Source organism: Schistocerca nitens, chromosome 1 (genome assembly GCF_023898315.1).
Source record: "Schistocerca nitens isolate TAMUIC-IGC-003100 chromosome 1, iqSchNite1.1, whole genome shotgun sequence".
Classification (NCBI taxonomy): domain Eukaryota; kingdom Metazoa; phylum Arthropoda; class Insecta; order Orthoptera; family Acrididae; genus Schistocerca; species Schistocerca nitens.
Genome location: NC_064614.1, coordinates 806,073,826 through 806,089,741, shown reverse-complemented (window position 1 = coordinate 806,089,741; position 15,916 = coordinate 806,073,826). Strand labels below are relative to the sequence as shown.

The following is a 15,916-nucleotide window of genomic DNA, read 5'->3' as shown; positions in this document are numbered from 1 at the left end:
TGCTGAGAACCCATGGTGAAGTGCCTGCTGTAGGCCTAAGTAATTGTTGTGTGCCCCATCCTCAACTTTTTGTTTCATAATTAACCACATCTTCCAATCCAAACGATAGTCCAGGTACAAACAATACTTCCCTGCATTATTTCTACTCGGGTATATCTTGTCTACTACTCCTCAGAAATGAAATGACTTCATAAAATTTAAATTAGTCACACTAACTCTACATATAATTTCATAATCTGCAAATCACTGTGAAGTGTGTGGCGAAGGGTTCTTCAAACAGAAGCATCTGTTAAGAGTTCCCACCTGTTTGATTTGTGATGGAAGCACATGTAGAATGACTGCTTAGATGTGTGTGTGTGTGTGCAGAGTGTAAGTAATCTAGTCTTGTCTTTGTAGCTCCATGTCAGGGCGGCATCTGCCAAGGCCGCTCTACCACTGATAATCTTGTGTCCCTCAAGTCTGCCATCTGAACAGCCTTTTCCAGATGCCAACATCTGGTTGCTGTCTTTTGCTTTGCATACGACATGAACCGGCGACATCATATCCTTGCCACATTGTATGAGTGGGGTCTGTGGGGCCCGCTCCCAATTTTTATCCGAAACTTCCTGTTGCTCCGTACTTTCCGTGTCCAAGTTGGTTCCTCCCATAGTACCCCCCCCCCCCCCTTATTCAGGAGAATGGCATTCTGTAGGGTTCCGTATTGAGTGTATCTCTATTTTTAGTGCCCATCTACGGCCTAGTAGCAGCTGTAGGGCCGTTGATCTCCCCTGCTCTGTATGCAGGTGACTTCTGCATTTCGTATTGCTCCTCCAGTACTGGTGCTGCCGAACTGCGCCTACAGGGAGCCATTCACAAGGCACAATCATGAGCTCGAGCCCACATATTCCAGTTTTCAGCCACAAAGTCATGTGTCGTGCACTTCTGTTGGCGTCGTACTGTTCATCTGGAACCTGTACTTTATCTTAATGACAATCCACTCACTGTAGTGGGGACGTTTTGATTATTAGGACTGGTTTTCGATGCCCGATTGACTTGGCTACCTCACCTTCATCAGCTTACATGAGAGTGCTGGCAGCACTGCAATGCTCTCTGCTGCGTGAGCAACACCAACTGGGGTGCAGATCGATGTACGCTGCTGCCGCTGTACAGAGCCCTTGTTCATTCCCACCTTGATTATTGGAGTCTGGTTTACGATTCTGCGGCGCCCTCAGCATTGTGTTTCCTCGACCCAGTACACCACTGTCACGTTCGCCTAGCCACGGGAGCTTTTAGAACAAGTCCGGTGACCAGTGTCCTGGTGGAGGCCGGAGTCCCTCCACTGCAGATCTGACATGCACAACTGCTCGCCAGTTACATTGCACACATTCGTAGTTCTCCTGAGCATGCGAATTACTGTCTCCTTTTCCCACCTGCAGCAGTTCAACTCCTGCATCGGCGGCTCAGGTCAGGGCTCACGATTGTGGTTGGTGTGCAATCCCTTCTCTCCAGACTGGAGTCCTTCCCTTTACCACCTATACTTGAGATCCATACACGTACACAGCCATGGTGTACACCTGGGCCGAAGCTTCGCCTGGACCTTTCACATGGTCCTAAGGACTCAGTTAACCCCGCGGCTGCCCGCTGTCACTTCTTGACATGTACCGGGACCATGAAGTGGTTTACACTGATGGCTCGATGGCTGATGGTCACGTTGGCTTCATGTATGTTCATGGAGGACATATTGAACAGCACTCCTTGCCAGATGGCTGCAGTGTTTTCACTGCAGAGCTGGTGGCCATTTCTCGTGCTCTTGAGTGCATCCGCTCATGCCCTGGTGAGTCGTTTCTCCTCTGTACTGACTCCTTGAGCAGCCTACAAGCTACCAACCAGTGCTACCCCCGCCATCCTTTGGCAGCAACCATCCAGGAGTCAATCTATGCCCAGGAATGGTCCAGTTGTTCTGTGGTGTTTGTGTGGACCCAGGCCACATCGGAATCCCAGGAAATGAACTTGCCGACAGGCTGGCCAAACAGGCTACATGGAAACCTCTTCTGGAGATCGGCATCCCTGTAACTGACCTGCGATAATTATTATGCTACAAGGTTTTTCAGCTTTGGGAGACGGAATGGCATAATCTCAGTACAGACAACAAACTGCGTGCCCTTAAGGAGACTACGAATGTGTGGAAGACTTCCATGCAGGCCTCTCGCAGGGACTCTGTGGTTCTCTGCCGTCTCCACACTGGCCATACGTGGCTAACACATGGCTACCTCCTGCTTCATGAGGACCCACCTCAGTGTCACTGTGGCTCACATATGACTGTCGTCCACTTCGTACTGGATTGCCCACTTTTAGACGCTCTGCGGCGGACTTTTAACCTTCCCTGCACCCTACCTTCAGTGTTGGTTGACAATGCCTCAAGTGCAGATTCAGTTTGAATATGGTTTTTTTTCACATACCATCTAAGGGTGGGCATTTAGTCTTCTTTCCGAAGTCATCAACCTCTCTCCATTTTAACTCTGTTGCACTTTCTTTGCATTTGTTTGTCTTGGTGGTCATCTTTTCCCTACTTGTGTTCATCTCACCTTGTCTTTTTGGGGTGGATATTTTAATGTGTTGCAGAGTGGCTGGCTCGTCCTCTTTTATTATTGTGATCAGCCAGCCCAGACCATCTGCTCTATGGTTTTAATACCTTCTCCTACTTTTCCTTGTAGTGTATGTTTTCCCCATTTTTGTTCATTCCATTCGTTTTCTTTTTTGGTGTGGTGTTGGGTGTTTTTGTACCTTGAGCCTTGCTTGTGTCAGGAAAAAGGGACTGATGACCCTGTAGTTTGGGCCCTTTATACCCCAAACCAACCAAACAACGTACCTATCGTAGTTCAGGAGATAAGACCTCATAAACTATTAGATGTGTGAAAAACTGTCACATCACACTTGGAAGTTTTAATACATGTATTCTGTACTACTAAGACACACGTACAGTCAGTTCAGCTTAAGGAAATCCCTGATGCCTGTCGGCGTTTTTGACAGCTTTCAACTGGGAAGTACAAACAGCTGCAGGGGAAAACAATAGCTTTGTTTAAAGGTATGAAAAGGCACTGCCATAGAGACGTTTACAAAATTGAATTGTAGACATGCAAAGCGGCTGTAGTTATACATTTGTACATTATTTATATTTCTTTGTACAACTATTTTACAATTTGAATGATGTTTTCTTGAATACATGGAAATGAAATTTTTTGGGTATTACATTACAAACACAGTTCATTTCTTGTTCTAATAGAAAACTGGTAAAATTAATACCTGGGCAATATCAGGTTTGTCAGATATTTCACTTATACATGTTAATGTTGCTTACTCATGCTTCCTGTCATCTACCCATCTGCTCTTAGGTTGTGTTCTTGCTCTTTACTTATTTCTTGAAACCTAGCAAAGAAATTCCTTAGTGTATCTACCATACTTTCCACCCACTTCCATTTCATTTTATTTATAATCCATTATGTCATTCAACTATGTTGTTATCAGAACTGTTAAATTACAGTTTTGTAAGAGGTAAGTGTGACAAGACCTCTTGCGGAGCACTTCTTAATGTTTTCTCTCAAACTACTTAGAACCAGTAGTTCAGAAGAAGCGGTATCATTTACCTCGGAACAGCTGTAGCAACAGTGATAACCAGCCTACAAAGGGAAACTAAAACAAGTAACTGTGTTATATCTCAATGAAGAATGGAAAAATGTAGATGCTTTATTATTCAGAAGAATAATTGATCTACCATTGGATGGATAAAAAAAGGCATAAAGACACATTGAATTGTGTACAAGAGATGTAAAACAAAACATAGGATTGTAGATAGAGAGATGTTAAGGAAAATGTATTTGGCTGTCAAAAGGGCACTGCATGAAGCTTTCAGTGCCAACTGTAGCAGTATCTTATCAAAACATCTTTCATAAAACCCAAAGATATTTGTGGCGTGGGGGGGGGGGGGGGGGGAGGAGGAGATCTGTGGAGGAGACCAAACTGCAAGGTCATCGGTCTCATAGGATTAGGGAAGGAAATCGGCCGTGCCCTTTCAAAGGAACCACACCGGCATTTGCCTGAAGCGATTTAGGGAAATCACAGAAAACCTAAATCAGGATTGCTGGACGCAAGATTGAACCTTCGTCCTCCCGAATGTGAATCCGGATTGCTAACCACTGCACTACCTCGCTCAGTAAGAGATTCTGGTGATGTGTAAAGGTTATCAATGGCAGCAAAGTTAGTGTCCTGACACTCGTAGAAAATACATGAGCTGGAATTGACTGTAACAAAGAAAAAGCAGAAAATCTGCACACAGTTTTCAAATGTTCCTTTACAAAGGAAACTCCCGGAGTACTGTCCAGTTCTTGTACTATTGCAAGGATGAATGATATAGATATTAGTTAATGTCAGTGGCATTAAGGAAGAGCTGAAATCACTAAAACTGAACAAACTCCCAGGACCCATTGAATCCCTATTATATTCTATACAGAATTTTCATCTGAGTTAGCTACTCTTCTAATGAGAATATACTTCAGAGATCTTGAACAAAGAACTTGGCTCAGTAGTTGAAAGGAAGCACATGTCACCTCCTATCTACAAGACGTGTGGAAGAAGTAATGTACAATGTGTTTGGTGGAAATCTGTTGTAGACTCATATAACATACTCTGTGGTCAGATGTAATGAGATGTCTCGAACAGAGTGACCACCTCCGTGCCAACCACCAAGTTTCAGCCATGTGAAACCAATCTCTTGCTTTCCTCATATAATATCCTAAAAGTGATGGATCAAGGCTGTCAGATGGAGGCAGTATTTCTTAAAATTCTGAAAAGCTCTTGATTCAGCCCCACACCAATGCATATTAATGAAACAACAAACTTTGTGATTGGATTGAGAATTTCCTGTTATTGATGACACAGCTAGTTGTTATCTGACAGATGTAGTAGCAATTACAGGCTTGACCTGGAGAAGTGTGTTGGGATTATTGCTCTTCATGTGGTGTCTTAATGACTCGGCAGGCAGTGTTAGTAGTAACCTGATACTATTCACAAATGAAGCAGTTATCTATAATGATGTACAATCTGAAAAAGGCTGCTCAGGTATTCAATCAGATCTTGATAAGTTAGTTATTAGTTAATTAATTTACATCTGTTTCTACATACGTACTTCGCAAGGCACTGTATGGAGAATGACAAAGGGTACCCTGTACCATTTCTAGTCATTTCCTTTCCTGCAAATGGAGTGAGGGAAAAATGACTGACTGTAGTCGTCCATACAAGCTCTAATTTCTTTTATCTTTGTGGTCTGTATATGTTGGCAGCACTAGAATCATTCTGCAATCAGCTTCAGATACTAGTTCTCTACATTTTCTCAATAGTGATCCTTGAAATGGAATTGCCTTCCCTCAAGGATTTCCATTTGAGTTCCCAAAGCATTCCCATAGTACTTGCAAGTTGTTTGAACCTACCAGTAACAAATCTAGCAGCCTGCCTCTGAATTGCTTTCATGTCTTCCTTCAGTCTTACCTGATGTGGATCCCAAACACTCGGGCAGTACTCAAGAACAGGTCGCACTAGTGTTCTATATGTGATCACCTGTAAAGACGAACCACACTTCCCTAAAATTTTTCCAGTAAACTGAAGCTGACCATTCTCCTTCTCTACCACAATCCTCACATGCTCATTCCATTTCATATTGTTCCGCAACATTATGCTTAGATAGTTAATCATCGTGACTGTCAAGCAGCACATTTCTAATGCTGTATTTGAACATAGGTTTGTTTTTCCTACTTATGTGCAGTAACGTGCATTTTCACTTTTAGAGCTAGCTGCCATTCGCCACACCAACTACAAATTTTATCTACTTTTCTTGTACCCTCCTAAAGTCACTCAACTTTCACACCTTCCTGTACACCACAGCATCATCATCAAACAATCGCAGATTGCTGTCCACCCTGTTGATGAGATAATTTATGCATACAGAGAATAAGACTGGTCCTATCACACTTCCCTAGGCACTCCTGAAGATACTCTTGTCTCTGATGAACATATCCTCAGGGGCACAGCATTGATTTGCTGGGTACGGGCTTGGTGACCCTGGGGTTCCTGAGCTGGGGACTGGTAAGCACCGCCGATCCCCTGCCACCGTAAACTCTGGGCATGCTTCAGCAACCACTGTGTTGTGCGGCAGTGGAACATTGTGTGTCTCAGGGAACAGGGATCTTGGCTTGACCACCTGGATTGTGAGGACGGGATAAACCTCTATAAAAAAAACCTCAGTCTCAAGGTGTGCTGTGTGCTGATGGGATGCATGGCTGTTGAGGTGGAACAGTCATTAGCAGGCAACCTCTGAGGAACCTGCTGCACCTCAATTGTATAGGGCTTACTCAGGGTTATGGGGCTCTGTCTGAGTAGACTCTTATTTCCCTAGCTGCTCGTGGGGCCGAGGTGGAACTCTCGAAATCATCATCTTCTCCTCCCAGCGGGAAGGGTGTACCTCCTGAGAGTATTCACACCCATTCATCCGAAAGAATGAGAGAGGCTAGTCGTCCTGATAGGAAGAATAATTTGGACTGCAGTAATAGGGCTCATGGAGTCATGAATAACAATGTGTTTGTAGTGATCAAGAGGAAGGAGGGGACATTTGAAAAAATGTCCCCCTTTTATATCAATAAGATCTTGCTGGAACATTAAAATCTGTAAAACGATTGTGTAATGGCTTAATGTTGGTCGAAACTAACAGGTCAAAGCAGGTAGATCTTCTTAACAAATTGCAGAAACTGGATTACTATGATATCATTATTGAGATGCACACCTCTCTCAACTCCAGTGAGAGCATTGTCACATCCCGAGATATCGTGGACATGGACTTAGCAGAACTGAAGCAAGAACAGGCACCCCAGGAAATAGTCGATGTGAAGCAATGAACATGCAGGAATAATGGAGCAATTGAAAAGACTGCCACTTTCATTGTCACATTCAATTCTCCGACACTACCTGAACATTTTATGGCGGGGTTCGTTCGACTTAATGTTCGGCCTTACATTTCTAATCCTATGCAGTGCTATAAATGCCAGCGTTTCTGCCATACAACCATGAGTTGTTGCAACCAATGAGTTGTTGCAACAGTGAGCTGTCAGTTGCAACCTACAGTGCGAAGGTTAGCGGAGTAGGCTGCCAAGTTGGGATTCCAGTTTTCTGCAGATGTGTGTGTGTGTGTGTGTGTGTGTGTGTGTGTGTGTTTTCATTTTAATCGTTGTCGTTGTCTTTTTAATTTGCCGGCCTTGAATATGAGGGACACCATCATACATTTTAGAAACATAGTGTGGTTTCTGGGCCTCCCAATTGCCATGGTTACTACACCTGAGAGAACTGGAACTGGAACTGGAACTGGAACTGATGTGTGGGAACTGTGGAAAAGCTGCTCATGAAGCTGAGACCGACTGCCTGTCTCTGGCAATCTGCATCAATTGCTTTGGGAACCACCCAGTCTGGAGCTGACTCTGCCCTGTTTTCGCGGATCACCTATGCCGAAGCCAAAAAAGAATATAAGGCCATGAAACCCCCTGTCTTTGCCACCTCATATTCTTCCATGGCACAGAGACCTATTCTCAAGGCGGATGCTTCTACACAGACAACGCCTAGTGTGCTTGTATCCACCACAAGCACTTGTACTTTCACGTGTACATATCAAGGGAAAAAGAGTAAGAACAAAGTAATCCAGGCAGCTGCACCAAGAAAGACCAACAACAGTTCTGCAGCAAGAATCCAGAAGGTACAAGAAAAGCAGTGTGTCTCTCAGTTCCCTCTTTCCCCTTATCCTCAAAGGTACAGGGTGCAGGGGAAGGCTCACAATGTTCGGGTCAAAAACTGTCCCAAGCGCCATCAAACATCATTCTTTCCCATCTGACTGATGAGAATATCATGGAGTTAGATGCCTTGGATCCAGGCAGCCCCTCCACTCACCATTGCTCTTAAAGTTCTTCACCTCCCCGGGCCAAGGATAGGGGTAAATTAAATCCACACCAATGACATGGCTTCCATGCTACAGTGGAACATGAATGGTTTCAGGGTTCATGTGGAGGAACTGAAACTCCTAGCACAGGCACATCCCTTGTGCTTTTGTTTACAAGAAACACATTTTAAAGATGTCCCTGAGCTACAGGGATATACGCTATACCGAAAGGATGACCAAAAGGGCCAAGAGAGGTGCCACAGTGTTTGTCACTAACACTCCTCTGCCCTCCCCTTGGCTACTGACCTGCAAGCAGTTGCAGTTCAAGTTCATGTGTGTCGGAGGATCACTATTTGCTCACTGTATTTACCTCCACACGATGCACTACACTCCGAGGCTCTCACGAATCTTATTGCACAACTCCTGCGACCATTCCTTCTCCTGGGAGACTTCAATGCTCATCATGTCCTGTGGGTCTCGACCAATACTTGCCCTCGGTGTCGGGTTTTGGAGGGCCTATTGAGGTCACACGAGCTGTGCATCCTCAACACGGGTACTCGCACACATTTCTGTACTGCTACTGGGTCAGTGTTCGAACACTGTGACAGCATCCAAGGATGGGTGGACAACATCACACTAGTGATCCATCGTGCTGCTGACATCTCCATCTCACAGTCCTCAGATCATCTTAGGAGGTTATGAGTACCTGAGTGGACAGATGAGTGCCTTTCTGCAATCCGGGAAAGGCGTGCAGATCTTAGACATTTTAAATGCCAACTGACTGCAGACAACTGTAGAGCCTTTAGAGTCGCTAGGGCCAAGGCTCGATGTGTCATTTGGGAGAGTAAGAAAAGGTCATGGCAAGTATTTCTGGACTCTTATCAATCGCCCCACTTCTTCTAGAAAAGTATGGGAAGCCATCCAGAGGATTTCCGGTAAACGCAGCCGTTTACCGATAGCAGTAGTGCCTCCAAACACCACCCAGAGACATTGCTCAGGCACTGGATGAACATTTTGCACAAACTACTGCCAATGTAAGCCAGGATCCGGTGTTTCGTCACTATCGTGCGACTGTAGAGGGGAAAAAGTTGGACTTCAGGTCCAACAGTTCTGAAGCCTACAACTCCCCTTTCTCCATGTGGGAGCTCGAATTGGCACTGACTGAGATTTGTGACACTGCACCCAGTCACATCCAAATCCGGTACTGCATGCTTCAACATTTGTCAGCAGTATCGAAGGAAATCCTCCTCGAATGTTTTAATCTAATATGGCATACAGGCAACTTCCCCAACTCGTGGAGGGAGGCAATTCTTAACCCTCTCCTCAAACCAGGAAAGGACTGCACATATCCCAGTGTCTCCTTAACGAGCTGTGTAGGGAAGATCCTGGAGTGATTGGTTAACCGTGGTTAGGTCTGGGTGTTAGAGACCAGACAAATCCTTAGCCACTCTCAGTATGGACTCCGAAGATTTCAATCCATTGTCGACAATCTGACCCTCCTAGTGGCAGCTATTCAGCAGGCTTTCCTCTGTGAGCAACACTGTATTGGCTTAATCTTCAATACAAGTAAGGCATACAATACTACAAGGAGATTGTATTCTCGCACAACTGCATCAATGGGGCTTTCATAGCCATCTCCCCATCTTCATGTGGTCTTTCCTGTGTCAGCAGATTTTTAGGACCTGAGTTGGTGACACACTGTCTGATCGATTTGACAAGGAGAATGGTGTTCCTCAGGGCAGTGTTTTAAGTGTTACCTTCTCTGCCATAGCCATCAACAGTACCACATCTATGGTAAGGAGTCCTGTACTGTGCTCCTTATTTGTAGATGATTTTGATGTTTTCTGTTCCTCTTCCAGTGTTGCAACAGTGAGCTGTCAGTTGCAACCTACAGTGCGAAGGTTAGCAGAGTGGGCTGCCAAGTTGGGATTCCAGTTTTCTGCAGATAAGTGTGTGTGTGTGTGTGTGTGTGTGTGTGTGTGTGTGTGTGTGTGTGTGTGTGTGTGTGTGTGTGTTTTCATTTTAATCGTTGTCGTTGTCTTTTTAATTTGCCTGCCTTGAGTATGGGGGACACCATCATACATTTTAGGAACATAGCGTGGTTTCTGGGCCTCCCAATTGCCATGGTTACTACACCTGAGAGAACTGAAAATCCAGAACCCTACAGGCACTGAACATCATCAAGTGCCTTAGCCACAGGTCTTGGGGAGTGGACAGGGTGCATCCCCTTCAGTTTTATTGGGCTTTTGTGCGTTCGCGGCTGGACTATGGTTGCACGGTGTGTGGGCCAACGAGGCCCTATTACTTGTGGATCATTGACGCTGTCCATCATGAGAGGATTTGGCTGGCCACGGGTGCTTATCGGAACCAGTCCCATACCTAGCATCAGCATCTGTGCTGAGGTGGGGGAGCCGCCACTTACCATTCGGCGCCAACTCCTCATGGTGCATCAGGCATGTAAGTTCCTTGCAACTCCAACTTCACCCGCACACTGTACTGTTGCTTGTCCACCTCTCGAACACCTGTTTTCCAACCATCCACGAGCCACGATGCTGTTTGGGATCCATGATAAGCGTGTGCTGGAGTCACTCTGTGTGGAGCCAATATGGCCCCAGATCCAGGGGTACATCTTGAACCGGGGGCTCAAGGATGCAACAGATTGAAAAAATTAACAAAGCATAGTGCCGCACTGCCCGCTCGTCGCTTAGCCTGCTGGTTACGCAACCCGCTTGGCTCGGCGCCAGGCTGGCGCACCAGCGTATGCGCATACCTAGAACACACAGTATGCGCGTCCGGGATAATGCTCGCCTGCTGGTGCCTGCAGAGTCTAAGTCCCTTATCGGAGCGCTTACGTAACCAAGGTCGTTCGCTTGCTATATAAGCGGGCAGTGCAGGCCAGCGGAATCATTCCGCTGTGAGCTCCATCTGCAACAGCACTGAAGCACTATGCCTTGTCGACGTATGTATTGTCAACGCCGCCACTGCATGCCTGTCTACAAACACATAATAAGCCTCGAAAATAAACTTGGTACAAATGGAACCGCACTAACTGTTATATTGAATGGACCCATATTTTTCCGAGGATATCGAGTGAATTTCAGTTTGGAAGCTGGCACAGGGAATACTGGAAGTGGATGGTTCACACTAGCTATCATCAGATGTGAGAACGCTTTGCTACCTGGATTGGAATCATTCGCCAATCGTGATGTCTTCGGAGAGGTTACTCGAGAGGTGCAGAGTGATTTTAGATTGTGTGCTTCCATTTTTAATGTGATATTCTCTGATATTTTATCTGAGTACCATGACCAAGTAGCTGTTTTTACAGATGGGGTCTAATTAGGGGAACACTCTTGGTTGCTCTGTCATTTTCCCAGATTGTTTCGTCAAGGTCAGATTGCTTCCAGAATTTACAGTCTTCGACGCAGAATTATATGCGATCTTGCTAGCACTGGAGCAGATGAGTTGTTCTCCCGGTGTTAGACTTCTCGTCTGCTAAGATTCTGTGAGTACCCTTCACTCTCTCCAACGTTTGTACCCCCTGGGCACATTAGAATTGTGAGAAATGAAAGGGCAAATCAAGCAGCCAAGGAGATGTGTCATGATCCTCTGCTATTTCGGTGTGCTATCCCCCTCATGCTATCGGATTGCTGTTGAGGTACAAAGTCATGTCTTGATGGGAAGGCGAGTGACTGGCAATGACCGATAACAAGCTCCAAGTCATCAAGCCCACAACTCGGCCATGGAGTACTTCCTTCCAGCCACATCAAGACGAGGTCCTTCTTACTCATTTTCGCATAGGCCACAGCCCTATGACACATGGATTCTTACTCTGGCGAGAGGACCCTCCATTGTGTTGTACTTGTGGCGGGCAGATCACGGTGTGCCACATATTATTGGAATGCATTTTATTTATCGACCAGCGGACTGTGGCGGATTTGCCAGTGGATCTGCCACCTATTTTATGTAATGGTCAAACAAATGTAGTTAGGGTTTTAAAGTTTTGTGATTTGTCCAACATTTTTAACAAGATTTAGGGAGATGTTATTAATGTGTCAAAGGGTGGCTGGCTCACCCTAGTTTTTTGTAAGTAATCAGCCAGTCACATTTCCCTGTGCTTTTCTTTTAGTTCTTCTGTGTTTTGTTTTCTCTGTGCTTTGATTTATTGATTAGCTCTCTTCCCTCCTAATAGGTTTTAGTGCATATGGGAGTGCATGTGATACAGAGTGACTGTGTGGTCATTTTGAGAGCATGCATGTACCTGTACAACACGTTTAGTTCATCTCCACATTCGTTTGTTTTCATAAGTGTAAGGGTGCCGATGACGTCACTGTTAGGCACCCATCAGATCCAGACATACACTCTCTGATGAACACTCACCATCATGGACAACATACTGGGTTCTTTTACTTAAGACGTCTTTCAGTCACTCATATACCTGGGAACGTATTCCATATACTTGTACCTTCGGCAAAAGTCTACAGTGGGGCATATACCAAATGCTTTTCAAAAATCCAGGGATATGGAAATTTCCAGTAGTTTGCGTGATATCGTGTGACAATAGGGCAATCTAGGCTTCGCAGAAACTATGCTTTCTAAAACCATGTTGTACCATTGACAGAAGCTTTTCTATCTCGAGTAAATTTATTATGTTTGAGCAGAGAACAAGTTCAAGAATTCTGCAGTAGACTGATGTTAAGGATATTAGTCTGTAATTTTGTGGGTCCATTCTTTTACTTTTATGTACAGGAGTCACTTGCACTTTTTTCCAGTTGCTTGGGACTTTGCGCTGGGTGAGAGATCACGACAAATGCAGGCTGAGTAAGGGGCCAATATTGTAAGTACTCTTTGTAAAACAAATTGGGATTCCATTGAGACCTGGTGACTTATTTTCTTTCAACTATTTCAGTTGTTTTCTATACCAGGGGTGGCTATTACTAAGGCCCCCGTTACTAGAGTCTGTATGATGGTCAAACGATAGTATGTTTGTACTATTCTCCTGCATGAATGATTTGTTAAATGTGAAGTTAAAAACTGCCACGTCAGACTAGTCAATGAGTGACTGGATTGAAGGGTTAGACTCACTTAGCAATTTTACGTAGTTTTAGATTTTTTGTGGGACCACAGAAAAATATTTTGCTGAGATATAGTTATGTGCTTCGCGCATAGATCTTTTCACAGACGCGATTAGTTAGTAGTATGTTAGTCAGTTAATTAATTCCATTTTCCATAGTGCAAAGATTGGCAACTTGCCATAAATGTTCAGAAATGTAAAATTTTGAACTCACGACATGCAGGAATGTAGTATCCTTGGATTACAATATCAGTGAGTCACAAACAAATATATTGCTGTAACAATATGTAGTGTTTTGAAATGGAAAGACAACATAGGTTAGGTAAAGTAGGTGGTAGATTTTGCTTTACTGGTAAGATACTGAGAAAAATGTAGTAGTCCACAAAGGAGACACACGTGAAACACTCGTGCCACCCTAGAATATTACTCAAGTGTAGGGAATCCTCATCATAGAGAACGAAAAGGGGTATTGAGGCATGTACAGAGAAGAATTGCACAAATGATTATGTATTTACTTGATCTACAGGAGAGATTTACTGTGGTGCTGAAAACCTGAACTGAAGACACTTGAAAATAGGTGCTAACAATCCTTTGAACACCTTTTTACAGGGTTTCAAGAAACAATATTAATTGATGAATCTAGGAATATATTACAACTACTGTGCATGTTGCTCCCATACAGGCCGCAAAGGTAAGATCATGCCAATTACAGTGTGCACAAAGGCACTTAAGTAATAATTCTTCCTGCGCTTAATATGTGAATGAAATGGGGAAGAAACCTTAATACAAGCCACATTAGGAAGTACCCTATGCCACAAACTTAAGTGATTTGTAGAATACAGAGGTAAAAGTCTGTTTTCCTGTCTCTCATAGTAATTTCCAACATACATATTTCCCATGTTTGCCAACCACTCCTCTGTTTTTGAATGATTTTTCTGTGAAAAGTCCATGTCTCATTAATGCAAGACAAAATTTATAAACACACTGACTGTAAACTTTCTATTTAAAGCTCTTCTGAACCTTGATTTGGAAATAACTGTTGAGTATGCCAGTAGCATTTCATGCCATTTTTACTCTTCTATTTTTCTTTTTCTGTCCATGCAGTTGCTGCCTTCAGTTGTCCTATGTACAAAAAAACTCATCAACGAGTACTGTGACTTTGTTTGTAGTTTCTACTATTGTTATAAGGAGTATTCAATAAGTAATGCAACAAATTTTTACCCTGAAAGCAGGTTGGTTTTATTCAGGATTCCAATACTCCATGTTATTCCCTATCCTTTTGGCTACAAAACCCTATTTTTCGAGGCCACATGGTACTACTCTACTGGTAGACATTGGAGGCAACATCTTGCTTCATCAGTAACCTGCCCATAATACATGTACTGCTTCTCATGGAGTGTATCCTTCATTGGGCCAAGCCGATGGAAGTCAGAAGACGAGGAGCCCACTCGGTTGATGAGTGTGTCTGCACTCCAACAGAGACGTCCCACTGAATAAAGAGACGTTTGTAATCTGTCAGTCACCTCAGACGAGTGTGTCCATATGTTCCAGCATTGCAGGAGTCACAGCTGTGTTTGGCCAGCCAGCACGTGGTAGGTAGGACAGGTTTGCGTGACCGTGTTGCAATGATGCAGATGCTTCGCCCAATGACTCACTGTGCTTTTGTTTACTGCCCAGTCTCAGTAGACATTCTGCAAGCACCTATGAAAATCTGCGATACTCTGGTTTTCCACCTAAAGAAACTCAATGACAGCTCTTGGTGTGGAACACATCTCCATTGCAGACACCATTTTGAAGGCTACTTTTATGGCCATCAATTATTATCGTGAAACTACATGGTCTGAAGCGGACATATTCCAAGATATGCCCTAACAAACTCCTCATTTTTTTCAACTGAAATTGACCAAGAAAAAGAAGTGAGTTGCATCAGTTATTGAACACCCCTCATATTTATTGATGTGTTGACAGCACAATATTTTAATTGTGTTATAATTGCTTTTTATTCCTACTTTCAGACATGCTCTACTAAAGTTCTTAGTTGTTGAAGTTTATGAGCACTAGTGTGGACAGTACAATGTCATCAGCAAAACTCAGATATATTTCATTAACAGTAATTTCTTCTTTGTTTTACCACTTTCAGGATCTGAAAACTTCCTTTATGAGTGCTGGGAAAAGTTATGATACAGTATCTCCTTACTTGTTGACACTACAGCTTAAACCTGAATTTACCCCCTGCTCTATTCCCATTTGATCTTATTCAGCTCCTTTTTCTGAGTCCACTAATCAGTCTTAGAATCCCACAGTTGCGCAATTTGTCAGCCATAAATGTAAAGTAGGTTTTTTTCTTTTTTTTAAGTAAGCCCTTAGTCTATTTAGGCAGTCTGTGTGTATAAAAGCGTTGGCATACCATGTGCCCACCCCCCTGCGGGTTCAGGGGTAAGAATAGGCCTGCGGTATTCCTGCCTGTCGTAAGAGGTGACTAAAAGAAGTCTCAAAAGTTTTGGCCCTTATGTGATGGTCCCCTGTCGGGTTTGATCTCCATATCTCAAAATTCTTCCAAAGAGCGAGCCGATTGGGGAAGGGCGTCTTACTTGGTGCATTGTGTCCATCTTGCGTTGAGACCTTTTGCCAGCTTATTCTTGGTTGCATTGCAGTCCTGCCCGCTCTCCACCTCTTGGGCATGGATACGTTCCTGCGTGCATTTTCCACATGCCATGTGCAGTGTCGCTTTCTGCACTGACGACGACCATGGACTACATGTCACCAAATATCCAGCACGGCAGCCAGTCTGTTGTGGTGGGGCCGCCATTGTACCCTGTTGGTTGTAGCCCCCTGACAACACAGGGATCCCTCTGCTGATGCCTGCACCGTTAACTCCCCACGTATGCCAAGGAGTA

The 15,916-nt window shown here is 44.2% G+C and overlaps 1 protein-coding gene across 6 annotated transcripts in view; it reads left to right on the top strand.

The window, feature by feature from the left end:
* LOC126262529 (josephin-1) overlaps positions 1 to 15,916 on the top strand; it is a 40,083-nt gene that overhangs the window by 1,771 nt on the left and 22,396 nt on the right. For 2 of the 6 annotated variants that reach the window (XM_049959223.1, XM_049959231.1), the window contains exon 2: positions 12,718 to 12,782. The exons of 3 other annotated variants lie outside the window; for them this stretch is intronic. The gene's annotated coding sequence lies outside the window, so the exon portion shown is untranslated. Of the gene's footprint in view, positions 1 to 9,878; positions 9,900 to 12,717; positions 12,783 to 15,916 lie in introns of those variants that run through there. One more of the 6 variants, XM_049959248.1, reaches the window with a different exon arrangement.